The 9,455-nt window shown below is 44.3% G+C and overlaps 1 protein-coding gene across 4 annotated transcripts in view; it reads left to right on the forward strand.

The window, feature by feature from the left end:
* LOC108622687 (zinc finger protein 608) overlaps window positions 1–9,455 on the forward strand; it is a 33,798-nt gene that overhangs the window by 4,652 nt on the left and 19,691 nt on the right. The window contains exons 1-2 of one of the 4 annotated variants that reach the window (XM_018020730.2): window positions 1,325–1,666; window positions 2,353–3,246. The exons of 1 other annotated variant lie outside the window; for it this stretch is intronic. The gene's annotated coding sequence lies outside the window, so the exon portion shown is untranslated. Of the gene's footprint in view, window positions 1–1,324; window positions 1,667–2,352; window positions 3,247–9,455 lie in introns of those variants that run through there. 2 more of the 4 variants (XM_018020732.2, XM_018020731.2) reach the window with 2 other exon arrangements.

The raw sequence follows: 9,455 nt of genomic DNA on the forward strand, positions 1-9,455 counted from the left end.
AATGCGTGCATACGACGTTAATTCGATCGTTCGCAACGTACGCGTGCAGATGTACATATACTGCGTCGTACGTTGACGAAGAGAACGCGTGGTTTTAGGAATAATAATGTTCCACGGAACTGTCTCGTTTCCTCTCCTGTTAAGTCGGCCACGAAAATGGAATTTCTCGTACGAATAGTTTTACCATGAAACTTAATACGGATACATAACGTTTCGTGCTAAAACGAGCTTGATTTCGTTTTCCTCGCTGAGCTTATTTATCCGATGCGTAGCTGTGGAAAGTACTCAACTTGATTAGCGATGAGAGCTGCCGTAAAAATTCGTGTGAAAGAAAATAAACGGTATGTATAAAGAGAATGACAGAATGAGGGATGGAACATAATAGGCAAGCAGAGAGAGAGATGTAGAGAGAGAGAGAGAGAGAGAGAGAGATTTGTTTCGGTGTACATACGGTGCCGACAACCAGGGCTGCTTTCGGCGTGGAAAACGAAGAGGATAAGGTTTAGGCGGGGGAGAGGGAGGAGGGTCTTCTAGCTCCTTCGGGCTCCTTCGTGCTCCTTCGTACTTCTCCAAGCTCCTTCGGCTTCTTTTCTTCTTTCCGGGTTTTGCCACGCTCACCGTGACACCACACGGCCTTCGGTAGAAGACGACGGAGGACGCCTGTGCAGAACCCTCGCCCTGCTTCTAACGGTTGGCCACCACCGGAAACCAACAACCAGGCGCCCCTTTTCACTTCTTCCAATTTTTCTATTTCCGATTCGGTTCATTCTTTCTGCCACCACTTCCTTCATTTGCATACACATTTATTTGCAGCTCGATTAAAATTGCTATACCTCCTGTGTTAGTGTAAAAAATTATCTGTGTAAAAAAGAAGATAGCATAATCTAACAGATCCTAATAGTTGAAAACATGAGAAGCATGTATCAGACTAAGAAATACAAGGCAGTTACACATTTAACTGTGTCTGTAATGCATGTAAAATTATTCAACGTTAAGGAAAATGCAAATTGGAGAAACATCGATATAATGTATAATGCAATTATGAATGGAGTACACGTAAAAGTTATAAAGCAGAAGTGCGAGCGACGCAAGTTAAATAGAACGTAACAGGATTAAGGAATGAATAACGTAACTGATGATGTAGCGCGCTTTTCATCGAGTAAATCATAATCTTGACGCATCGGAGAGTAAACTGTTCGGTCGGTTAGGAATAAGTTGTAGAATAAAAAGTAAAAAACAGATGAAACCCTCTTTCACGAGAGAGCAAAATGGTGACGAGGGCGCTTTGGATACGGTCCTGGTCGGAGTTGGGCGAACATAGTCGAGGACGACCGATCTTGGCGGAGGCCCGTAGCCATGTGTTGCGGTCTGCCGTGAGTGCTTCTGACAAGGGAGGTGCGGTGTCTGCGTTTTTTCTTTACTCGTCGTAGACTAGAAAACCGGGGTTCATCAAGTACAGAAACGGAGTACGCACGGCCACGGTACATTCGGATAGTGTGAAACGAAGTTCAGTGGTGTCCAGGTGCGAGGAATATTCGACATTTAGAAAAGAAAGTGTGTGTGCCTCTGCGTGTGTATGCGTGTGTTTCTCGCGCGGCGTCGGCCGAACGAGACGACGAAGGAGCTCTGCCTGGTCTCTGGATGTGTACGCGAATCGTGCACCTTGGTACGTGTGACTGTAGAGTTCCCGATCGAAACGAAGTAACGAAGCACCGATCCGGAGCAGTTGAAGACCGGTAGACATTCGGGAACGTAAAGACTGAAACAGAGTCATCGAGTGAATACGAAGAAAGAGAGAGTACACACGATAATCGTATCCTCGATAGCTGCCAGATAAAGACGCAGGCTGCGTGCAAACTTCTCTCTTACACACGTATACTCGTACGCAGAGTGAAAGAGAGAGAGAGAGAGAGAGAATCAATCAACACGCACACATACTGGCATGTATGCACATGCACAAGTATTACATTCTTTCGTACTCACTCTCGTGGACGTTCTCTCTCTCTCTTTCTCTCTGTTTCTCTTCTTCCTTTCCCTTTTTCATCCTACTGTTTCTGTCCTTTCTCGATAGCTCTGTCTCTGTGTTCGACTTTACGTGTGTAGCAGCCAGGGTGAGCGCGCGAGCGAACGACAAACGAACGAATGCGCACGGGCATGCTCGTTCCTGTGTTGGTATTAACATCCCGTTCGTAGTGTTTTGTGTATTCTGCTTGTAGCGAGTGTCGCCCGGACATATATATATCGTAACTATCGCGAGAGAGTATGGCTGGTTGATCGAACGAACGATGCCCAACTCATTTCACATTTCGTAACATCTCACTCATACACGGTATCTCTTTTTTGTCTCTCTAGAAGTCAAAGGAGCAGCTATCGAATCTGCAAGGGTCGAGTATCGGTGGTCGTGTGAGAAAAGGACTCAAGTGTACGATGTACGCGTCCTCGGACTCCGGGAAAGTGCTACGTATGCTTGTTCTTGCATCGCATGTTCGTGTTTATCGAGTGTGACGAAAAGTAGCGGTTGATCGCCGTGTTGTGCAGACCCACCTCGAGTGCTAAAGGGAATCTTAAAGCGAGATGGTCGGTGTGCGTGTGTAGCGTCGTGAGAAGAGGAAGAAAAAGGAAGAGAGAACGAGCGAGCGAAAGAGAGCGAAAGAGAGGTAGAAGTGGCCCGCGACGATAGAGACGGACCAGAGCTGAGTGAAACGACGAGCGCGAGTGAGAGTGAAGTCGGACAAGGAACACCGGTTAGTTAACGCTGGCCGAAAAAGAAGAGGGACGCGTAAAGCGTCGCGTGGATATTCGAACCTCTCTGTGCATACGTACACGATGCAAAGTGCACGCACGGTGTGTACTCCTACGTGTATCTGTGTGTTGCGCTCGCTTGTTGGCGCGCGCGCGCGTTCCGCGTATTTAAACGTATCGAGATCTAGTTGAGTGATTCGTATTTCGCTGGTGTGCTCATTTGTGCGTGGCTATGTAGGTGCGTGGGAACGAGGTCGCGAGGTGAATTTACAACTCCGTCACGAAACGCTCGACATTGCCGGAAAATTGATCATCTTTCTTGGAACTGGATTACCTTGTGGGATACGTTGCCCTCGATGAATCCGTACAAACGATAACGCACGCTGTACAGTAAGACACCCTTTGACGAGGAGGATGGGAGCCTAGGGAGACCCGGGGAAGGAAGGGGCGGATTTTTGTTAAACGATCGACGCGCATTCGTCTCATCGATACAAGCGCACGATGGTAAGCAGCTCGTATTTCTGTTGATTCACACAACACGTATACCGGTACTTTTTTCATTCGTGCCTGTACGCACACTTGCGTGCACCGGGCCATGTACATTGCGTTCACCACTTGCCGATGCGTGCCTGTGTCGCATCGTGTCGTGTCGTGTCTTCTCGTCTCGTCTCGTATTGTATCGTATCGTGTGGTGGCGCGGCGCGTATGCGTACTCGCGCGGTTTTCACTGTGTGCGACGGCTCGCATCGAGTGTCGCGAGCTAAAATGAAGCCGGTACGTGTCGCGCACACTGTGTTCCTCTGCGAAACACAGCAATCCTTTAGCCCGGCTATCTCTCGAACCGGTACCGGTCTCCACCACTGACCCTTCGACGCGACATGACAATTTTTTTTCCTTAAAAAGTCACACGAACGACCGTTTATTTTGAAAATACTGATATCTTGTACTTCTATAAGCATAAGATAATGTGTACTAACAGATATACGTTTCGTAAGCACGCAGAGCTCGCTAGCAAAAATTGAAGCGCATTTTTTTATCTGCTATTCAAACGTTGACAGTATGATGCGAGCGGTATTTACATGTCTGTGCTATGCATATTATTTCAATTGGTTATAGCGTGTTTTTGAACATAACAATTCATGGAACATTCATACACGCCGCGATACGTTTTACGAGTCACAATCGATTGCGATCACAATGGACGCGACCTCGTCTTCGCCTTTTTTATCCTACCTTCATCTTCATCCGAGAGTTCACTGGGTCGTCTTTACCACTGGATCGATCATTCTTTTTGGCATTTGTTCGTTCCATATTTCCAAATTTCTCCTTTACTACGTTTCGCTCCTTTTATCGTTTAGACAAGGAAATGCGAAACTATTAATGCAAATAACAATTTTGTAAACTGCAAGAATTTTGGCATTATGTTTTGAGCACAACGCTGCATACGTTAAGCTTTATCGCATATCATTTGCAATATTGTGTCGTAAGAAAAAGTCTAGAGAGAGTCGTAAGTTTTACGAGCGTTTATATAAGGAGAATATCGAATAAAGTTCGAATGCTACACGTACGGAATTCAGAAACGACTTCGTATTTTGAAGTTTTCGTCACGCGAAGTTATAAGTACAATTAAGAAATAGTAAATGATTGAGAACTTTCAATATTATGTAATCGTATCGCGTAGTGTTTTTTGATCGTTTTAAGTTGGGCTAATTAATAAGATAATTTTCATATATATGCTAATTACGGCGTGTGTGATAAAACTAAGTAGAAGATAAAATAACGGACTTATTCTCGTTTTACGTAATATGAATTTAATGTACTCGTATCTCGTTTGCGGTATCGAATATCTAGGGGGGCGTACGTTCCGTGAAAGCCAGACGTTCGTTCGAAACAATAGTTTTGTCAACGTTAATCGCCGGACGATCGATCGACGCGATAACGCACACCCACAGCGTTGATTTCCTGCAAATACCTATCCCGCCGTTTTACTTTTTTTAAAGAGCTATTAGCGTATCATGGATGTTTATGCAAATGTCGTTGCCGCAATCAGAATTAAAGGAACGGAAAGTGAGGGTGGGAGGGAGGGAAGAAGGGAAGTCTTTCTTCTGTAAATGCATATATGTAGTAAAAGAATTTGAATTTCATACAACGCGAAGATAATTGAATAACGTCGAAGTGTGCAGGGAAATACATACTTCATCAATATTTATGCGAATATTTTATTTCAGCTCGTTTCAGAAAGTATAGGATTAAACCCGTCCGTGCATTGTGCAGCGACCTTTTTTTTATTGGCCATCCATCTGCACGATCCGCAGCCTAGAGATTGTTATCGCATTTCACAGATACGTTTTCATTTTACGACTATGTATGCGTAACATAGTCATCTATCGATGATTAATGGATAAAGGCGTTTCGTAATGGTTACTTCCGTTTTTCCTGCGACATCTGCTCGCTGGCGCTAATGGCGAGACTCCGGTTAACGAACAGAAGCGATATAATTTCAATTAATTAACTACAACCTGCGCAGGACGAGAACATTTCGTGTGATGACGACGAGTATAGATGCACACGTATGCATGAATACGTTATGAGGTACGATACGATCGTCTATTGTTGATTCAGAACTCAAGGGGGAGAGAGAGATGGAGAGCATACGGTGAGTGAACCCAAAGGATTCTCGTGGAGAGTAATTAGCGGTCTTGGGTTAAGGTGGGGGTCGACCTCGAGGTGTCGTTAACGAGCGGTTTAAACGGCCTCCTTCTTCCGAGAAAATGGAAAATCGATGCTCGATCGATTTCTCTAGATTGCTTATACACATTTAGGTTGTTCAGCTTTCTTCCGGTATGTTTCATCGTCGCTGGAACGCGACCGCTCGCCATCCCTCGTTCATTCAGCGTTGCTCATCCATCCCCTTCGTTCAGTTTCCTTGACCCCTCCACCCCCCTTTCTTCGAGTTTTTCCGTGATACGCGTTACAGCCGGTCCTTTTGCCCGCACTCGAAAGAATGCGATATACAACGACCGGAAGAGCTGTTCGTGCATCGCGATATATTGACCTTTGTTAGATTTCGGAATAACCTCGAGCGATTATCCGTAACGTGAAAAAATGCACAAGATAAGCGTGTTAGATTCAGAAAAACGAAGAGACGCAAGAAAAGCATTAATAACGTCCTCTTCATTGCTCGGCTGCGTATGTGTGTATACGAACTAGCACGAGGTATGCATAAAATATGCAAAAGAGACAGCTGAAGTATGCAATATGCAAAACGCGTACGTTATGAAAAATATGCGAAATACTAAAATACATTTCCACAATCTATTAATGACCAGATAATTTTCTTCCTAGTAACTCTTGTTTGTTTATCCTTTCTAAAAATATACATTTGCATAAATATCCGCGGCGTAATCGAGCTCTTAACTTAGCATCGCACGCGAGAAAAGTGTTACAAATTAAAATCAGAAATCCGAGGTGTATGCATAAATAGAAAACTTTCCTCGGGAATCGTATCTCGGCGCACGCATTGCGTACATCCAATTGCCTTCTAAACTTTAGACTTCGTTACGAAGTGTAGCGATCTTTATAAGTAGTTATGACTATTTAAATTTATCCCAGCATATTTTCTCATCTTGATTGTCGGTCGCTGGAACTACATGAGAATAAAAGCCGCGATACCCAGTGTTTTCAACAGCCTTCTAGATTTCTCGAACAGTTCATTGATAAGAGCAATACTGCTCGAAATATCTAGCTGGTTGCGTGTACGCGATCGGGGAACAATGACAAGTATAAAGTTTGTTTTAATTAGCGAGAATTATGTGTACATTAATGTAATCTCCGATATTGATTAAGCGGCCGCCTTTAGACGCGCGGTCATCAAACGACCGTCGTGTTTCCAGCGATAACCCTAGCTCGATAAAATTATACGTAGGTCCCCCTCATCGTCGATACATTATTATTTAGTCGAGCAACAAAAGTACACAGTAAGATACGTGACGTTTAACGCTACGACGAGTAGCTGTACAAGTTTCAAGATCAACTCTTTCCGAGCGGCCAGCAATTCATCAAAGAGTCGTGCTGTGTACGTAAAGAACGCTAAATATATTTAAAAAGAAGACCGGTGCTATTGCGGCATCGTCGTCGTTGGCATAACTTCGAGCACGGTTGTACGCGTGAACGTTTTGATCAGGACTGTACTGGATGAACTACGGAAGGGTACCGAACGCGGAAACTAATTGTCCGAAAGTACCGAATGTTTGATCGCCTCCTCGAAAAGACGCGCTTAAGAAATCGCTTTGACGAGAGGAAAATAACGCGGCACCGCGCAGTTCTCGTCTCGTTGACGCGGCTTTTTCGCGAACGGATAACACTCAATCACACGGCCAGATGCACGGTCAAAGCGAATCACGGCCAATACTTTCCCAGGGCAGAATGTCGAGTCTACGAGCAAGCACAAAATGGCTGCCAGCAGGAACGATCGACCGTGCGTGCGTGCGAGCAAGCGAGTTAGGAGATGTTGTTTCTTCTCCTTTGCCCTCCTTCACCATCCTCCATTCCTTCCTACATGCATACATATACAGACAGAATTCATTCTCTCTCTCTCTCTCTCTTTCTCTCTCTCTCTCTCTCTCTGGATCTTGATTTCTTTTCGAAGGCACACAAATACAAATGTTGCTTGCATCTTTTCTCACTAACGCTCGCTTATTCCTTGTAGTACGAGCTCTATCCCTTTCCTTTTCCCTTTAACCATATAATATCTTTTTTCATTCACGAGGTGCAGTATCGTACCCACCCCGCCTGCTACCAGTTTACCTTTTCTCTTTAACTTCTTCCTCGCTGCATCTCGCCGTCTTCGGCTCGAACTGTCCTTTTCTCGCGTGCATTATATACGAATAAACACGATCGGGCACAGGTATAGCCGCTTGTACGAGGGACGTGTTCCTCTTGTTTGCACCGCTCAACCGTCGAAAACCGGTGGAGGCAGCAGTACGTATCGCGCTGGGTCCATCTCGTTCGATTCTTGTGTACATCAATTACCGCTTCATTAATCTGTCGCGTATGTCAAGGAGATAAGAGTTCGTCATCGTAGTCGTGCCGGCGATATTGCTTTTATTGACGAGAGAACCGTTTTTATTAATAACGTTCGTTTCCGTTACGATCATTACATACTCCTATCGTCTCGCAATGTTAGGTTCTCAGGTACGTGTTCTCTCCGTTTCAATTCCTTCACCGTTCTTCCTGTTTTATTACAGGAATTCCACGACTGAACGATACATACGATTCTCGTAATAACTTCGTATTTTATCGCGGGCATTACTTTTGCCCTAAGCCAACCAATTAAGGATTCCCTAAACCGTTTTAATCTTTTTAAGGCAATATCAACTTAACGAGGAACATTTACTTAGGTTTTTATGTATGTTCACGGAACCTGGCGGGGTTTAAGATGAAAATGAGTTAAAGGAGAGCTCGGCGAGGTATTACATATCCAGTACAGCGCGTTCGGAGCATGGGTCGTGTATCATAAAGCAGAGGTTGCGTCGCGTACCGCGGCTCGACGTCGATGCCAGCGAGGCTCGTATAGACAGACGTGCGTTATAGCGGCTCCAATACACGGCCGCTTGCGGCTCTCGCAACGTTCCAACGATGACCGCATACGTACTAATTGTGCGGCGCAACCAGCCAAGCTACATTGTTCCGCGTCATATATATGGATCGCATACACGCCAGCAGTCTCTCGATAGAAAGCGTGTCTGTACCTTTTTTTTTTATCTTGATTTGTTACTCGCCGCTTTTTAATGCCACGCGTATTTGTACAAAACCGATACACATATTCGTTAACAGGCTTCTGTACATGCCCATCAACACAGACTGATTTGTTTTTCTAATATGTTTGCACCGGTCAATTTATTCGTGCGATGAATATTTGGTCTTCAAATGTATTTCAACTGCACATTTTTTGTTTACAGCAAATTCGCGTTTAAATGATGCATAAGTGTCCACTCGGGGTAGATAAAGATTCACGTTTGAGTTCGCAGCGCTGGCCACGTGAGCGATAAAAAGAAACGATAGTTCTTATCCAATAATCTGAGCAATTATAGAAGCAAACGTCGAACGGCCTATATTTATTTTGCTAATACCAATTTTACATGTGTTTCAACAATTGCAACGATGATTTATTATCACTCGTGGTTATGTCGCGAAACGTGATTAACGATGGTCTATAAAATAGCTTGATTAAGAAGAGAATGTTAAGAGGCGGATAACACGAGGTAATAAAAATAAGGTAAATAGTTCCGAGGGGCGGAAGAGGAACAAGTGAAGAGAGAAAAACAATGGAAAAGTCGAAGCTGTTAAAACGAAAGGAAAAAAGGGGCCGTAAAAGGGAGTAGGTCTATATAGGTACAATAGAACTAATACAATGCATCGAAGGGGACGAAGCTGGGTCTACCGGTGTCGACTCGAGGCTACCTAGTTTAAGAAAAGACAGGTAGTAGATATCGGTGAGGCGATAAAATGGCGAGAATCTAATAGTTTCCAAGTCGTTAACATAGCTTAGCAGTAAAATTTGATCAGCCAGGTATACTTTTGTTGTAAAATGTGTCGAGAATTTGAGAATGGTTTATTAAAACTGTACATTTATTTTTTATAGTAAAAGAGTTATTGTATCCCGCGCTGAAGCGAGACGAAACGATCTCGCCGGTCCGGTATTTCGTTGTAAA

This window comes from Ceratina calcarata, unplaced genomic scaffold, assembly GCF_001652005.2.
Source record: "Ceratina calcarata isolate Rehan_Ccalc_2016 unplaced genomic scaffold, ASM165200v1 scaffold233.2, whole genome shotgun sequence".
Classification (NCBI taxonomy): Eukaryota; Metazoa; Arthropoda; class Insecta; order Hymenoptera; family Apidae; genus Ceratina; species Ceratina calcarata.